General features: G+C 36.8%; 1 long non-coding RNA gene across 2 annotated transcripts; it reads right to left on the bottom strand.

The window, feature by feature from the left end:
- Positions 1 to 519: 519 nt before the first annotated feature.
- LOC112541002 (uncharacterized) lies at positions 520 to 19,054 on the bottom strand. Of its 2 annotated transcripts, XR_015794585.1 has the most exons (5): positions 18,842 to 19,054; positions 15,731 to 15,929; positions 13,240 to 13,358; positions 3,165 to 3,325; positions 527 to 650 (listed from the first exon to the last, which is right to left on the bottom strand). It is a non-coding gene; the product is annotated as an uncharacterized LOC112541002 (long non-coding RNA). The 2 variants fall into 2 exon arrangements; XR_003085040.2 differs by lacking the exon at positions 3,165 to 3,325 and having other exon boundaries at positions 520 to 650.
- Positions 19,055 to 19,272: the final 218 nt, after the last annotated feature.

Below are 19,272 nucleotides of genomic sequence, written 5' to 3'. Positions count from 1 at the left end.
ATTTTTGACCTCCAGGTCTCATCTACAGACCTCAACTTCTCAGACGGTCCCTTTTTCATGTCCTGATCAGGGCCAACCACTGGTTAGCTTTCTAAATTGGCCAAGGACAGTTGGGTGCTACTACCTTTGGCCAAATCACGTTGCTGTGTTTGTAAAAATGTTTGCATTGTCTTTAGTGACCAGGAGTTAGAATAAAAAAGAACTATTTTGTTACTATCGAGGCATTAAATTGTCAATAGATACTAGAGAACTCTGAAATAATTCATAAATAATTACAGTATAGGTCTGTTTGCTCTCCCAGCAGACTAAAAATAATGGCCGAAGTTAACTATTTTATTAAGCTAGCACAAGAACTGTATCAACATCTTTCTAATTTCCTTGTTTATATAACTACGGAGTTATATAACTACAGTTATATAGGGGAAAATGAAGTGCTTTCCTGGCCTCCATTAGCCGCTATTTTATTTGTATATTTGAATATGCAATGTGAAAAAAGATTCTTCACTGAATGTGTTTTCAGTGGGGATAAAAAGCAAATAGGCAGTTCAGCAGCCTCCTGAAACTTTTTTCCTTGTGAAAAGGACGCCAGTTTCTCCTAGTGTACAACGGTATGAACAGGAGCTACACAAGGCTTCTGTGTGATGAGTTTTCTGAAGTAAACAAAGAGGAGAAAAAAAATTAAAGCTACAGTTTGATGTTTATGTTTACAAGCTAATACCGAACTTTACTTTTAATTTTTTGCACTATTTCTGCAGCACAGTGAATCACTTACTTTACACAAAAATAGAGCTGCGCAATTATTTTCACTCTAAGTTTCTTTTGGGAAACCACCTTCTGAATTCTCAGAAAATTGCTATCCACATTAAGTCATATAAAAAAATTGGACCATTGTGCCACATGATGCATTTAAACTTCTTATTTGGTTCATCATGGTTTCTTGAAAAAAACATAATTACTGGGTTTGTGCATTGCAATAAGCCAAAAATCCTTGTTCACAAACCACAATGGCTCGGTTGAAACAATACACTAAACTAACATCAAGAAATCATATTATGGTTTAGCACCATGCATAAACCCATCTCTCAAGCTTCCTTTTCACCTCCTTCTGTTTCCTATAAGTCATACACATCTCACCACTGATTTTTGTACTGTATACTTTCTTGTTTGAATTTTCAGATCTGTTTTAATTAACATTATATGTAACAAAGAGCATTGGCATATTATTTCCTAGTTTTTAGCAGTCTTCTGCTTAAAAAAGCATACCTCCATTCACTCAGTTCAGTGACCACCAGAAGATGACCATTTTTGGGATTCATCAGACATGGGTAGCCAGATGTTACTTTGTAGGGTTCAAACGCTCTGCTGGGATTTGAACTCACAGAGTTTTGCATTCTAGATGATTATACACATGGCATTAGCTTTAGGACCCAGGACTTGGCACTTAGCCAAGGCATGACAGATTTGTCTCTCCTCCTCTTTCAACCAGACAGTCAATACGCATATCCCAAAATAGAGCAGAAGGGCAGGAGAATACAGTACATATTGACTACAAAATCCAAGGCTCGGGGGATGGAGATGGGTGTGGGAGGCAGAAGAAACTTTCCTGGTCTTGCTCAAGCAGGTTCTTCTCAGCCCTGCTCTGGTCTTAAGGGAAAGGGGAAAGAGAGAGCTACAGATCTGAAAGGAAGCATATCACCTGGGAGAGGGACGAAGAAGGAAGAACTCATGGAAGAGAAAAGAGAGATTGCTGAAAAATATAAGCCAGGAGGAGACTGGAAACAGCTGTGTGGATTTGGTGAGCTAGATTTCATGAGAAGCAGAAAGGTCAGCAAGGGGAACTGTGGTAGGAGGGAAGCTGACCTCTGAGACTAGAGATTAGGAGGATGCAACTCAAAGCCAAGAAAATCTTCAGGGACCCCAGCAAAGATCTGCTTGGGCAGTGAAAAGACAGGAACTGGAGGAGAGAGAAGGCACTGAACATGAGTCAGAAATCTCGAGGAAATCAACAGGAGATAAATATTTCTACTAAGATTTGGATTGAGGGTTGCAATCTGAGAATCAGGGATTAGTCATGCCCATCTAAGTGGAGAAGTGAGCTAGGAGAAAATTCCCACTCTTGGAAATAACGTAAAAGTTCTAGGCCAGCATCTGCATTCAAATTACATTGTTTTTGGATATGCTAGTCAGCTTCATGGATTCTGATGTTTGAAGGTGATTGTTAACTATTTTGAGGAATGTGCTTCTGAATTTTGTAGCAGAAGTTGATTGTCTTTTGTGTTACCTCAGGTCTTATAACTTTGTACCATCTTAACTATTTGAGCCTAGATATCACCCATTAGCTCTGCTCCCCCAATCTGTTCATAGCATTCAACGGGAGACTGATGTTTCAGACATTGCTAATATTTGTATCAGAACTAAATGCTTTATCCCATCCCACTGTAATTATTTGGGTATTTGTTACCCAACCTAAAAGAAGATATTTCTTTTTTTTTTAATAATTTTTAAAAAATACAACTTATTTTTATTTTACAAGATTTATGTTTTTCATCTCCTCAAAAGGAGATTGGATTGATGTTCTCTGGCTAAACTATTAGGGTGAAGGATAATGTTAGCAGCAGCAGCGTCACCATCATTATCATTATAATAGTGATGATGATCACGATACTCCCAGATTAGGTGTGAATAGGTTTTTCAGGCTGAAAGAGGCAGGAGGGAGATGGGGCCAAGGGCCCTGGCTGAGAGGGTCAAAGCCCCTCCTATTGTTCACCAAAGTTGCACCCTTCCTTTGGCCATTTTCTGCACAAGTCATAAGGATAAAATCAAAGTTGGCATACTGTTATACCAGGGCTCTCTAGTAGCTCATATAAAAGGAGATCCCCCCCCTCCAAAAAAGAGAAATATTTTATGACATATATTTGGAAGTTAAAAACCTTCTGCAAATGACAGTTTCATTTTCTAAGAATCATCTGTGGTATAGATCATCTACTGCATACCAGAAGAATTGTTTGAAATTAAAAAAGAATTAGGCATAGAATATTTAGCATTTATAGTATGAGGAACTCATGACATAAGAAAAAGAAACTGGGTAAGACAGCTCTACTGCATCCCAAAGATCATTCCTCCACATGTAGACATTGCAGTTTTGTACGGGGAATATTTCATACCTCAGGATGTAGTGTTAGTTTATCATGACCTTCTCAAATGTAAGTCTCGCTCTGGCTATGTTACCGTAGCAGTTGTTATTATTTCTCCTCTTCCTTTCCATGCTTCCATTGGTAAGGCCATATATGTTCAGAGGCCAATGTTCTGAATCCCAGACATAAACCTAAAATTGCAACAATCTTATTATTTCTCCTATGCTGTCTGACACTGACACGTCATTTCAGCATAAGAGTTTTTGCTGAGAACTGCTATACAGTTATGTGAAAAAGAAAGTACATCTTCTTTGAGTTCTATGGTTTTACATATCAGGATACAATAAAAATCATCTGGTCCTTAGCAGTTCTCAAAAGTAGGTAAATTCAACCTCAGATGAGCAACAACACATGACATATTACACCATATCATCATTTATTTTACAAAAAGAAAGCCAAAATGGAGAAGCCATGTGTGAAAAACTAAGTACCCTTACTGCTTCCATAGGTATGAAGAGGCTAAGTAGCAGCCAGGTGCTGCTAATCAAATGCAATCAGCAAGTGTGACTACCTCTATAAAAGCTGATGTTTTAGGAGTTTGCTGGTCTTGAGCATTGAGGTGTGTGTTAACACAATGCCAAAGAGTAAAGATATCAGCAATGATCTTAGAGAAGCAATTGTTGCTGCCTATCAATCTGGGAAGGGTTATAAGGCCATTTCCAAACAATTTAAAGTCCATCATTCTACAGTGAGGAAGATGATTCACAAGTGGAAAACATTCAAGACAGTTGCCAATCTTCCCAGGAGTGGATGTCCCAGCAAATTCACCCCAGGATCAGACCAGGCGATACTCAGAGAAATTGCAAAAAATCCAAGAGTTACATCTCAGACTCTACAGGCCTCAGTTAGTGTGTTAAATGTTAAAGTTCATGACAGTACAATTAGAAAAAGACTGAACAAGTATGGTTTGTTTGGAAGGGTTGCCAGGAGAAAGCCTCTTCTCTCTAAAAAGAACATGGCAGCATGGCTTAGGTTGGCAAAGTTGCATCTGAACAAATCACAAGACTTCTGGAACACTGTCCTTTGGACAGAAGAGACCAAAGTGGAGATGTTTGGCCATAATGCTCAGTGCCACCTTTGGCAAAAACCAAACACAGCATATCAGCACAAACATACCAACCGTCAAGCATGGCGGTGGAGGGGTGATGATTTGGGCTTGTTTTGCAGCCACAGGACCTGGGCACTTTGCAGTCATTGAGTTGACCATGAACTCCTCTGTATACCAAAGTATTCTAGAGTCAAATGTGAGGCCATCTGTCTGACAGCAAAAGCTTGGCCGATATTGGGTCATGCAACAGGACAATGGTCTCAAGCACACCAGCAAATCTACAACAGAATGGCTGAAAAAGAAAAGAATCAGGGTGTTGCAGCGGCCCAGTCAAAGTCTAGACCTCAACCCAATTGAAATGCTGTGGCGGGACTTCAAGAGAGCTGTGCATAAACAAATGCCCGCAAACCTCCATGAACTGAAGCAATGTTGTAAAGAAGAGTAGGCCAAAATTCCTCCACAACGATGTGAGAGACTGATAAAGTCATACAGAAAATGATTACTTCATGTTGTTGCTGCTAAAGGTGGTTCTACAAGCTATTGAATCATAAGGTATACTTAGTTTTTCACACATGGCTTCTCCATTTTGGCTTTCTTTTTGTAAAATAAATGATGACATGGTGTAATATGTCATGTGTTGTTGTTCATCTGAGGCTGTATTCACCTACTTTTGAGAACTGCTAAGGACCAGATGATTTTTATTATGTCCTGATACGTAAAACCATAGAACTCAAAGAGGGTGTACTTTCTTTTTCACACGACTGTATGTTATCAACCATTCTTAAATAAGATCGTTCTCTAGAAGGTCACTATCATCTCTTAATGCAGACATTGCAGGAGGAGAATCAGGTTAATCTATGGTATCAAAAATCAAGAGGAGTCTAATACCATCTTTTTTACTACACATTTTATTAATCTATTAGAATAAAACTTTTTTTTATTAAAGGGCATTTTATTAAAAAGCTTATGCACTTTAATAAGCTTATGCATTTAAAAGCTTATGCAATTTAATAAAATGTGTTAGTCATAAAAGATGCTACCAGGCTCCTAGTTTTTTTTTTTAAATCTCAGAAGACCCTCTGATATTTAAATACCAGACGCAGCTCCCAACTTATTCTGTTTTCATAGAAGATCTCCATACAGAGTTTCAACCTGACACCATTTTATTTTAGAATGAGCATTCTCATTCCCTCATTACTTCAATAAACCAACTATTTATTTTAGCCCCAGATTCATACAGTCATCTAATAAGCTCAGTTCTGGATCCTGGAATTCTTTTAAGAAAGGAGTTCAAAAACTGCTGGTGTTTTCAATAAAGGAAGATATGCCTGTGGCTTTTGCTGGATGAAAATTTATCTCAGTTATGACTCAGATAGAGAGACTGTCAGGATATAAGAACCATGTTCATGCATTACCATCATATCTTCAATCCAAAATGGAAGGAGTAGTGAGCAGCCCTTCTTCTCAAGTTGCTCTGATGACATCGGTGATGAGATAGTTTGCACACTTACAGTGCAGTTAACTGTAGTGGACAGCTTACTCTGCATGCAGTTGTTTCTGTATGAGTTGGAACACTTCACATTCAAAATTTCGTTCTTTTTTTTTCTTGTTTATTTTCTGGAAGTTTTCCCTCATTTAGCAATTACTTGTTAAAGATCTTTTTCTTGCAAATATTGAATTTCAGCCAAACTAGTTGAAAGCTTTCTCTTGTGCATAGTATGTATATATGTATTTATTTATTTAAATTGCTATAGCTGCCTATCTCAAATATACGACTCTGGGCAGCTCACAAACAATTAAAAAACAATATAACCCCCCCTCCCAAAATTACAGAAACAATAAAACCATATAAAAATCATGCAACAAAATCCATAGCTGAGGTATAATAGTGTCCATCAAAAACAATCAATACAGCCACTGCATGGGCTCTACTACACTCCGATGTCCCTTGCCTGATGGTAAAACCATGTTCTCAGGACCTTATAGAAAGCCAGCAGGGTTGGGAGCAATCTGATCTCTGGGGGGATGATGTTCCAAAAACTTTCTTCCTGGACCCTGCCAGACAACACTCCCTAGCCTACAGGACCAAGAAGATGCTTCTCTTGCCAGACCTGATGGGATGGGTAGATGTGATTAGAGAGAGGTAGTCCCTCAAATAGTCCAGTCCCATGTCATGGAGGGCTTTATAGGTCATCACCAGCAACTCGAATTGAACCCGAAAGCAAACTGGCAACTAATGCAGCCTGGGGAGCAGAGGTGTAATGTGCACCAATCAAGGAAGGGGTGCACATAACAACTGTATTTTGCACCAGCTGAAACTTTTGAATACTCTTCAAGGGCACTCCCATGTAAAGCACATTGCAGTAATCTATACAGCAGGTGACCAATACATGAGTGGCCATGAGCAGGGCTTCCTGATCCAGGTATGGGAGCAACTGGAACACAACACGTAGTTGTGCAAAGGCCCTCCTGGCCACATCTGCCACCTGTTCCTTGAAAAGGAACTGTGAATCCAGTAGGACCCAAAAATTGCACACAAGTTCCGTTTGGGGTAGTGCAACCCCATCCAGAACAAAAGGTGGAATGTTCCCAGAACCAGTGGGCTCCCACATCCAAAGCTACTCAGTGTTACATGGGTTGAACTGAAACCTGTTGGTCCCCATGCAACCCCTCGCAGCCTCCAGGCACTGCGACAGGACTTCCACGGCATCACTTATTTGGCCCAGAGTGGAGATGTAAAGCTAGGTATCATCAGCATACTGATGGTACGTCACCCTGTTGGAAAATCTCACCCAATGGATTCATGGAGATGTTGAACAGGAGTGGAAAAAATACCTCAGCCTGTGGCACCCTGCAAAGCAGGGACCAAGAGTGGGATCTCAACCCCCTGATCAACACCAACTGGAACCAGCATAGCACAGTGCTGCCCAACACCCAGAGCCGATTCAGAAGGATACCATGGTAGATGACACTGTTTTGACTGTATGAATAAGGTTACTTAGTATAAATATATCTGTTTATATAAATTGTTAATATATCATCTGTCAATATTCAACTAATATTGAATGATAACATTTGATGCATGTTTTTGTTTTTATCATTGTATTATCAATGTTATTGATTGTTTAACATTATTTGTTTTATTTTTAATAATAAATCGCTCCCTGAAAGATCACTCACAGGGCTTGTTTGCACAAGAATCTAAGCCATAGAGTGGTTTGTCTTGGTGTGCTGTCTGAATCCAGATTCAAAGTAGATTGTAGTTAACCTAGAATGCTGCATTCAGTATTAACTAAACATGGTTTAAGTTACTAAATTTTAAAGTTCATCTGGAGAATCATTTAAATTAATCAATGGTTAACGTTCGTATCTGGTCTCCGTGGATAGAGTTGGGCAACTGTTTCTACAACTGCTGTGTCTGCGTTTTTACTTCCTAGGCAAGCAAAAATAAATAGACAGTAGAGAAGATGTAGCCATCCCTTGTCCCACATGTACTGACTCTGGCTCATTTAACCCATTGTGTAGCTTTTAGAAATTGTTTAGGGGAAAAAAAGGAAGTGTTCTGGGATACTTTGAAGAAGTATTAAACCTAGTGCACATTTGCCTTTCCAATAGTTGTTGCTAGGCCATACGTAACACATCATGTGAATGTGGTCACAGTATCAACACTGGGATTAGAAGGATGGGGACTTTCAACACAGATGTGAAAATTACACCATTAATATTTTTTTCAGGGAAATGGTATTCCCAGTCCCCTAGAAGGGAATGATGTGACTCTTCTTTGAATTCCTCTGAACTCTCTCTCATTCAGTTCTAAAATTGCATGAAAGGCCAGGAGTTGATCTTGCCCTCTATGCTGTTTAACATCTACATGAAACTCTTAGAGATTTTCAAATATTTATTTCTTTAGAACATGTATATGGCTGTCCAACTCAAACAACATGATTCTGGGCAGTGTACAAAATCATTAAACAAAAATACAAACCATACATGCCACTAAAACAAAATAAGATAATGAAATGGCAATCAGAACTAAAATTTGTTGTATTCTACCCAGTGGGAGCTCTGCTCATCCTGACCCAGGCACCCAGGTCTTAACTGCCTTGTCTAAAGGCCTGCAGGGTTGGGCCCAACCATCTTTTGGGTGGGAGATTGTTTCAAAGGGCAGGCATGATGACCATGTTTCAGAGAAGGGACCCAGAGTGTGTCCTCCCTGTTGGAGCATGTGGGATGGGCAGATATCCTCAGGAGAAGGTGGTCCTGCAAACAACCTGGTTCTATTTGCTTCCATTAGCAGCTGTTGTACTAGTTACATTTTAGTGCAACATAAATGTATAACTTTATACCAGCATCTTTCCTTTTTCCTTCTTTTCTGTCTGTTACAAAAAAAGTATTTTTCATTCATTCTGGAATTTCCTTTCTAAGTATGCTTGCCAGATGCAATTACTCCAGAGAGTTTATTTTAAAAAATCTTTTTAGTTTCGGAAGGCTTTGGATACTAAAAGCTGATTATAGCTGCTGTAGCTGCTGTTTAGCTATTGCAGTTGATCTGATGTTTCAATGTGGTTTTATTTAAGTTGTAGTTTTATTTTTGCTGTTTTATTGTGGTTTTATGCAGAATTATGTTTAATATTCTTGTGTTTTGTTGTAAGCTAGAATTTTGCTGTAGAGGCCACATAGCAAGATTAAAATAAATAAAAATGTTAAATGAATAACTTATAAGAAGAGACAAATGTTACTACCAGTTTTATATCACCCTTCTTCTAATTATTTCTACCACTTTTCCCTGAACCTTTTCATTTTATAAGAAAAGTTTTACTATCTCTGTTACAGTACTTTTAATGATATTTTTTTGGTTTACTGGATAAGCCACAATGGCTGATTACTTTACTTTCTGAAATCTATCTTAAAGATAATGACTTGGAAATAAAATATTGTAGATAGAAATATTTTCTTGGCATAATCTTACTGTAGATTGGGATTTTAATCTTAATACAAAAGGATTGTTTAGCTGCCTTAAAAAATAATCCCTACACAGCTGCATTTTAGGATAGCTTTAAATTAATGACATGGACAATCACTTTAAATATATGATCATCTTTAATACTTTTCCTTTACTCTAATACAGTCATTCAGGGTTTTCAACCTGCGGGATGGCATTTTACAACACAGATCAGCAGCTGGATACTAGATGCTGGCCAGTGAAATCTCTCTGGAGAAGGGAGGGAACCTTGAGATAACTCATGTGCACTACAGACAGCTGCTCCTTGTGAGTAGACACAGGAACCAAGGTTTTGTGGTTGGCTTATGAGTTGAGTGGATGGAAATCAAGAGATGCCATCTAAGCTTATAATCATAATGCAGCCTTTTACAGACAAAAAGCTCAACTGAGCCTCATTTCTTAATCACTTTTCAAATTATTTTTTTATTGCAGCAAGTCTTTATTGCATTCATTGGGTGAGTTTCCTTCTCCTTAATGAAAGAAGTTTTAAATACAATTTTAAGGACTTGGGAAAACATTATTTTTTTGGAACAAACCACAAAAAGGTGTTTAAAATCTTGATTTTGGAAAGTTAAAAACAGACTAAGCATTCAGAGGGATTTGGAATAATTGAAATTAATTATAAAAATCCTTCCCGTGGGAAACTCTGGTTGTTTGGGTTTATTGGAAGAAAAAATATATGAAAGGATGGGACTTTGAAGGTTGGACACTAGAGGGAACTAAAAGAAAATAAACATTACAATTAAAGGAGAAGAATACTTAAATTCAACTTGCTAACAAAAATGGAGCAAATTACTTTAACAGTGGATATTTTGTGGGATGTTTTTGAACAATGGACTCAGAAATCAACGTTAAGAATATCTGATACCATGGATAGATGGTGTGCTAACGATGTCACAGAAGAAAAACAACCTATACTGGATAAGACTGAATTTGATTTGAATGTGGATTTAAATATGATAAGCTATAAGAAAGATCTGGATAAAGATGAGATACTAGATATACAAATGAAACCGGCTGATGACTTAATATTAGAAGGAGACATACAAGTATCAAACCAGAAGATTTGGACAATCTTTCCTTACTGGATGTACAAATGAGTTCTGTTAAAATCTTGAAGGATTTTTTTTTGAGAAGGGACAAGAAAAAAATGAAAAGAAACCAAGTTCTAAGATATTATTTAAAAGGATTAAAAACCAAGATCATTAAAAGTACAGGGAAGGAATATAGAGTTGACTTATTTGATCAAGGTTAAAATAGATATGTAGTTATTTCTGGTAACCCTTAATGGGCTTTTGCTGATATGGAATGAATGATGAGGCTTTTGGATTCTGCTTATACTTAAGAGATGAGATATGGGATGAAGAGAGTTTTTGTTGTATTTTAAGAGTTGTTGCTAAGTTACTAAAATTGTTTATATGTTGTGATGAAGGGAGAAGTTACTTCTTTATATATTTTCTTTCTTTTTCTCCCCTTTTTCTTTTTCTTTTTATTCTTTTTTTCTTTTCTACACTTTGTATTCCCTTTCCCCCCCCTAATCTTACATTTTTTGTAGTTTGTATTAGTTTGTGTTTTTTCAACTGTAATCTTTAATAAAATTATTTTTTAAAAATAAAATCAAAATAGCTCAGTCTTGGCATTTCAGATTAAAATTTGTATACACAGATTGATAAATTAGATCTCCATTTAGAAATATTCTAATTCTACAAACAGATATCCTAGAAAAAAAAAATCTTTTATAAATCCTAGAATACAATGTCCATATGAGTTTTTACCTCATATCCAATGCTTATGCCTATGGATAAGTGTGCTTCTGTTTCTAAATGTTGTTCCAGAAGACAATTTGGCAAATGTACAGTGTCCCCCTTCCACACACACTCATGCACAAACATACCCCTCTAATGTTTCAAAAAAACTGGACCTTCCTTCCTTCCTTCCTTCCTTCCTTCCTCCCTCCCTCCCTCCCTCTCTCCTTCTCTCCCTCCCTCTCCTTCTTTGTCTCCCTCTCTTTGGCCGACAGCTGGGCAATCTATCAAAGGCTGAAAGGTCAGCCAGAATACAAATGTTAATTTCAAAGTAAGTGTGCTGCAAGTTTTCCAAGAGCAGTCATTTTAATTAAATGTGTTCAACATTCATCTGAAATAATTTAGTGTACTCCACAGACTTCACATATTCTTCATCTTCCAAATTATTTCTTAAAAAGGAAGCTTTAGCTGGAGAAGAGGCAAATATAATTTCAGTGTAAATTCAGCTATATGTTTGCTTGCCTTGATAGATGGAGAAAAACATTTAGTTTTTCCATTAATAATTATCTTAATAAAAATATTACTTTTTGATACTTTATAGATTTCAGTTCATCAGTTCTAAGGACTTTAGTGTTCCTAAATGAGACTCTGTTTTCCCCCACTCTAAGGTGGTGCTGAGACAACTTTCTTTGTTCTGAAATTGCAGCAGTTTATAACTTTGTTCCCCCTTGGCTACAATATCAGGCCCAACTGCTGACTTTTTCACAGAACATGGAAGATAATTTTTTCATTTTCCCTGACAATTCAGCTTTGTGACACCTCTGAAGGCTTTGGATAGACCTTTATTAAATATCACCTATTTTAGAATCTCTTTGGCCTCCTCCAGCTATTTTGTACACCCCAAAATAGAATGATGTACAGAATGCCACAGAAGTATGTGGAATTATGTGAATAGGAAGTTTGAAAAAGGATGCTTAGTGAGGAAGGGAAAGAGGCTGTGGATGACAAAAATGCATAAAAGAGAATCAGCGCTACAAAAAATGAAGGTGACAAAAATGGTATAATATCCATAGGAAAAAAAAGATAGCTGCAGAGTGTAGTCGGAGAAAGCAAGGAATGATTAAGAATAAACTGCAGAATAAATGAAGAGCAATTTTGAAGGAAATAAAAACAATGTTTTGAAAAGGGCTAAACAACAATCTCCAGCAACATGGATGGAAGTAAAAGTAAAAATTATTTTTTGTATTCAGGAAGAAACTGAAATGAAAGAATGCAGAAGTGATTATTTTAGAGATTTGCATAGCAATGAGACTATGTTGAATAGCAGAACTGAAATAAGTGCTATAAAGAAGAAGACATGGAAGAAAAAGAAGTTTTGAATGCTCAGATAATGCTGAAAAACTCTAGATGTTGTAGAAAAAAGTAAAATTATAGATATAATTTGCTAATGGAGTAACTATGAGACTCATGGTTGAATGGAGTTGATGAGATACTCAAAAAAGTGAGAAGTTTAAAGAACAAATGACAAAGTATGAAAAGGTGCATGATATGGTGGAAACAAGGATGGTTTGTAAGGATAGAAATACACTAAATGCAGAGGTATAGGAAATGGTATTGATGTAAAATGGCTTGCTATTTATATTTTCTATATTTGCTAAAATATAGATCTCTTTTACATTATATTTTACTTTCCTATTTTTAGCTTGGCTTGTATGAAGTTTCTGACCCCTCTGCAGAAGAGAAAGGATAGCCATATTTGCAAAAGGTTTTTTTTTTAAAAAAAACACACAAACACTCAAACAAAACTACTTACAATGGCTAGGTTTGTGCTGGCTGTCATAAAAGCACAGAAAACCTTGTAATGGAAGAACTGGATTTAATATTTAACACTGCACAATACGTGTCATGTTGGTAAGTGGTGTGCATCTTTTTAGTAGTTTGTGTACTATAAGACCAGTGTTTGTTTGTATGGGTGGATTTGTTCTCCTCCTCTTTCAAATTGGACCCAATTGCATCTCTGATTATGTTACCTAGAGGGTGAAAAAGTCTGCTAATTTCCTTTGCCTCACAATTTTCTTCTACCTTTTTCTTCAGAACATGTTCCAGCAAAAGCAATAAGATGAAGAAAGGAAGTTCTACCTCTTTATTCTTTCCCTCTGGAATGCTGCTACAAATATAAGGAATGTCCTGGGAAATGTAGTTTATCTATTAATAAAATGGGGATATTACATTTCTAAGCAAAGCACTTACCTTTAGCCAACTAGGTGGGATAGAGGACTCTTTCTCATTTCCATTCATGATGACAGTAGGATACAATAGAAGGGCTTCATCTTTGGCTCAAATTATTTGAAGTGAACATGACTTTTGGACTGTAAAGAAGACCATATATTTGAAGCAAGCATTATAAGCTGCTGAGAATTAAGGCTGTAAGCTGTATGAAACTCAGAAACAATGCTAGTTAGGCTTATTTCTACTGAATCAGGTAACCTCACATTTTTAAACTGCTCATGTGGCTTTTCTCTTTCCCCATCAATTTTCTTCAATTTGCTATTTTTAACGTATTTCTTGACTAACAAGTCTGCTTGTTTTTGGAAGGCTTGTCTGTCTGTTAAAATGAGTAATTCTATTTTCCAAATGGAAAGCCCAAATGCTACAAATACTAGTAAAAATATAATATTGTTTATGGTTCAAAGAATTTTGGAAGTTTCATTTTAAAAGTCATCTTGAAATGTAGTCTTCTGCTGATTGAAGACATACAAAAATGTAACCTTTCCCAGCACACCCTTGTAGCAAAAATGCACACACACACCACTAGTTTTGGTTGATTGCTGGGAGGAAGAATAACGAAGTGTGAGATATACAATATGCGTATTATAAAGACTTCATTTTACAGTACAAAACAAGCATTTCAGAAATAAGGCTGTGAAAATTGTCAGTAAAATATTGAAGAGCGAACTATCAACCATCTGATGCAATGTTCAGGCCTGCATTATAGAATTGCAAACTCTTTCATTACATGGAGGGCTACACAAAATGGAAAAGACTCAGAAATATTTCTTATGTGCGTTTGAATCCACCTCTTCATAAACAGAACCTTCCCTTTAGTTATCAGCCCTACTTCTTAGGATTGAATTGGCATTCTTCTAAACATCAGAGTTTTAGAAGTGGTTTCTTGGGTTTGCTGCAGAGCTGTAGTGGGAAAAGGAGTGAAGGACTACAAGAATCCTCCTATACATCTCAACCTCTCTAAGTGGACTTTTGGATTCAGTGACTAATATTTTCTCCTATTCAGCCAATTCACAATATTTAAGGTTGGAGAAACATCTGTTAAGGTAGTCATCCAGCTCTTAATTTTTTTTAAGTAAAAAAAATCCAAATGTTTCAGGCTTTATTTAGAAGGAAGATGATCCATATCTTGTTTTGAATCACAATTTTGGAAGACCTCCCAAAGCCATTATATCATCTAATGGAATAAAAGTCTGCAGGATAATGTTCCATTTCATTTATTACTGGCTTGTTCCTAAAGTTAACAGAAAGTTCAATCCATCTGTTCAGAAGCCTATTATGTTAAGCTGACACATTTTTTTTTTCATGCACCAGCATGGCTTTCATTGTGTTTTATGTATTTTGAGAAATAACAATTTTAGCTATCCAGTGCCAAATCCCCCAGAGGCAGATGATATTCTGCAACATCAGGAATGGTTTTACATTTTGGGGTTCAGTCCCCTGCAATGTGAAGTAATATTACCCAGTTTGGCTTAACTGACTTTGTCTAGTGCAGCTCTGGAAATTATTCTAAATTACTGTTCTGCTTTGCTGCTATAAAGACTATAATATTCTTTAATTCTGTTCTCTACCAGACCAGAAACCATGCACTTTGCCCAAGTCATGAAATATTTTAAAGTTCTTATGGTTATCATGTTTTTTTTTGTCCTTGACTACCAGGTGTAACTTGACACTAGCAACCATTGACTAATGTATTTAGGATATTTCCCTATGAAAATTCTGAATTGGTTCAAAAACAGCACAAGGCTTCTGCAATCCCATGACATTAACTGTGCTCAGCTGTGGTCTGTCTGATACAGCTTGGGCTGTTCAGCTTCCCCACACAAGAATTGCTCAGATGTTATTTTATTTTGGGGAGTATGACAAGGCAAAGGGATTCAATATGAAATAAGGATACATATGGAGTTAAGGGAGTGCAAGCAATTTATATTTTTGTCTTTTCTGTTTAATTAATAAAGGCCTTTTTTGTGTGAAGTGTGATTTTGTTATTCTAGCACCTCTAATAGCTCAAGGTGAGGCAATTAAATTTTTGCTTCTTGATTGCAGTGTTTTGAGGTATGCAGTAGTGAAGCTGATAACTGATTGCGTTCAAACTGCTTTTGAGGAGTAGAAAAAGAGAAACAATGGTAGTATGGAAGTGTTCTCAGCTTATAATCTCCAGCATGAGACTGACAGAAACATCTGGCTCAAGTTTTGGAACATCTTGTTTCTTTCCCATTCCCTGCTTTTTCATAATATGTTGCCTGCTGAAGAGATCTGGAGAACATGAAAGCCTGCCCTTCCATTTGTGCCATTTGCATTATTCCTAATCAGGTATCGCTCTTTTTCCCCCCCTCATTGAAATGTTCCCGCCCCCTTATATTCATAGCCATCTTTAATCTCTGAAAATGACATCTGGACATTTGGAACAGTGAAAAGTAGGACATGAAGAACTGCTGGATGAGGGAAGAATTACCTCAAACTGGATTTGGATTTTAATAAGGTTTTAAAAAGTTAATAGAAGGAAAGGTTTGGTTGTTTTTTTTGGTCTCCTCATCTTCACCAGCAGCTTCTTCTCATGTCTTATCCATTATTCTTGGGGAGCCGCCGCCACCACCTCCTCCTCCTCCTCTTCTTCTTCTATTGGAACATTACATCATAATTTATTCAAGTCACTGTGGTTGGAAAAAATATTTACACATTAGAAAGGTAATTATAAAGCAACCTCTTCATTAGCTCCCCACCCCCAGGTTTTCAGAAAAGTGAGTCTTCAAGCAACATTGCTATTCAGATCTTCATGTGGACATTTTCAATAGTTTGGTCCAGTTATTTTTCTCTTTTAAATTATTTTCAAAGCACATAAGTGTATATGTATGTAGGCACACTCATACACATTTCTGATCATCTAAAATTAAAAAAAAAAATTAGAAGACGGCCCCTGAAGGCAATTAATAGCTTAACTTTCTGTGTAGAGAACAGTTTGTTAGATAGGTTATCTAAAACTGTACTGTATTGTTGAGAAAGGGTTTCTTATTTCTTGTTTCATAGCTGAAGACAGTATCTGGCAGTTCTACAAGTGGAATTTTTCCTATTTAAATACTGATTTGAATAATATTATTTTTAAATTTCTAGTTGTACTACACAAAAATGATCAAAGCTGTTTGACAAAGCTGATTTTGTGCTAGGTGAATTCAATAACCCCATGCCTGTCATTTGGCTGTCTGGTTGCCACCTAATTATGTATTCAGCTGAACAGAAACATTCTGCCAGGGTGATATTTTGATGAAATAATCCTTAGCTGAGATGTGGACTGACTTGTATAATTTGCTCTTTTGCTCTAAATGGGCTTCCTAACTCTTTGCAAAGAAACAGCTACAGAACTGCCAAAGGCATTTCTGCTATTTGAGGCAGTAAAGCAAATGGTGCCACCCATTCATTCTAAAATCAGGAGAATGTTGTTCAAGTCATCAAGTAATTTTGGAATATATGGCAGAAAACCCCCAAACATCTCTCTTCATCGCTGGCAGTAAAAATATAATAACAGTTTGCTGCCTTACACAATACCCAACATTTACTGCATGAGGCAGCTGTTTCTCTCTGCATAATCATAGGGTCAACCTAACCTTAAACAGCTATTTAGACAGAGGATGACAGTGGATAAGGCAGTTCAGCATATCAGTCATTAACTAAGAAAGACTGAAGAGGGAAAATATCAAGAAAAAGATGCCTAACAGAATACAGAGTTCAGGGAGATTGGTTTGCTACGTAGCCGTAATGATAATTCTCTGTAAATTGCTTCTAGGGTCTTGGCAATATTTTCCAGATGTGCTTTGCCATTGCCTTCTTCCTAGGGCAGAGAGAAGGTGACGGGCATAAAGTCGCCAGCTGGCTTCATGACTAGAAGAGTTCAGGACTGGAACTCATAGTTTCCCAGTTTCCAGCTTGATGCCTTTAGCCACTACACCAAACTGGGTCTCTAGGGTCAATACTATGCACTCTAAAATATGTTAAATTATGTTCACTGCCATTTCATATCAATTGCAAGTAGGTTGATAGCTGGCAAGGACATTTGCCCAGTTTTCTTACCAATGTCTCCACTATAGTGGTTTGTAAACAATGGTTTATGGCTGAGCACTATGTAAGAACCCAGCCATTGTGTCTTATTCAATAAAAATATGGTTTTAAAAACCTGGTGATTAGTAGAATGTGGGAACTAGCCCTCTCTCATTAATTCTGTAGCTTGTGATTGTCATTGCAGAACAGCTGCAAAGCATCACTTTGGATGATGGATTTTTTTTTTTTAGATTTTTTATCCTGCCTTTATTATTTTTACAAATAACCCAAAGTGGCGAGCATACCTAATACTCCCTCCTCCTATTTTCCCCACAACAACCCTGTTAGATGAGTTGGGCTGAGAGAGAATGACTGGCTCAAAGTCACCCAGCTGACTTTCCTGCCTAAGGTGGGACTAGAATTCACTGTCTCCTGCTTTCTAGCCTGGTGCCTTAACCGCTAGACCACACTGGCTCTCAAGAGATTACAGATTTTCAAGAGATTACAGATTTTCTCAAGAGATTACAGATCAGAAAAACACAGATAAAGTTTCTGAAAGGGTGGAAAAAAGGAACAAACTAAACATTATGAAATAAATTTAATGATAGGAAATCCAGATTTAAAAATGCTAGAGATCCTGGAAAGAGGAAAATTCTAGGTTAAAATGACTAAGAAATTCTTGATCATGGAACCAAGACAAAGTCTAAAATAAGAAATTAGAGAAACATACACTAATTTAGGAAACAGGCATGTTTCTAAAATGAGTTTTTAATGTGGTTTGTTGATTTTTTTTTTTTTAAGTAAAAAATTGTAGAACCTCTTTAGAGCTAAATTGAGGACTAGGAGCAAGGAGACTCAAGTTCTAGCCCTGCCTTAGTTCTGGAAGCCAGCTGAGTGACTTTGGGCCAGTCACACTCTCTTAGTCCTAGACTGGGAAGTTGGCAATTATTCCAGGAGAAGGTCCTGGCAAACTACTTCTGAAAATGTTGCCATGAAAACTGCATGGACTTGTCCATGTACTCACCAGTAGTCATGAGTGACTTGAAGGACTATAATAGCAACAATGGCTAAATTATACTTTAGTATTAGTTGAAGTAGATTAAAAGGCTTGAACATCCTAAGAAATAATCTTCTGCTCTTTATTTGTTCAAATTTTAATGATGATATTCTAACTGTGTGTCTATACCTCTAAAAGGATCAGTCAGAACTTAATTTTTAGAGGAGATGAAGAAACCTTTACTGATGCACCACTTTGCAATTCAGTTTGTTCAATAATTGTCATATGGTTTGGTAAAACATTACTATTTTTTGCTATAATTATTTATATGCTCCCTTTTCACCAATCATTCAATGTACCATATATTACAAATAACATGAAAATATATTTGTTCCATTAAAATATATAATTATCAAAGTATTCTCCAGCAAATCATTAGGACCATTCCCACAGAGCAAAGAGCATAGAAGAAGCAAGTATGTTATATTATATTCAGCTCTGATTTTTTTGAGCTTTGATATTGAATTTTGTGCTTACCTATGTTTTGCTTGTGCAAATTTTCTTTTTACATGTCCTGTTCTTCTGATGTTTTCCTGTAGTAGCACCAAACAAACATGAACAAGTTTGAGCTACATAAAAGTAATTGGAAACAGAATAACTACAGTAGCTAAATAAAACATCAGTGGCAAAAAGATACCCTACAATGGTTCAAATAGTCATGTGACTTTGTTTTTCAAAAGTGCACTGTGAAGAAATGTGTTCTGGTAAGAGGCTGTGTTTTTATCAACCAGATAAAAATAGCTTTTCTTATTTTTATTTTTTTACTGATGGGTCAAGTGTATTTTAAGCTGCAGTCCTTCCCTGCTAATTTTATAGAAACAGCAATTACAGTCTCAGTGCTGCTATCTTGGCTGTGGACTTTTCCCAGTCATTTTAATGAAGCACGGGGAGGTCATAGCCTAAGCCTG

This window comes from Python bivittatus, unplaced genomic scaffold, assembly GCF_059951505.1.
Source record: "Python bivittatus isolate LINGU-HERP-01145 unplaced genomic scaffold, Pbiv_v1 ctg000070_np1212, whole genome shotgun sequence".
Classification (NCBI taxonomy): Eukaryota; Metazoa; Chordata; class Lepidosauria; order Squamata; family Pythonidae; genus Python; species Python bivittatus.
The sequence above is the reverse complement of the archived record's forward strand: the minus strand, read 5'-3'. Positions and strand labels throughout refer to the sequence as shown.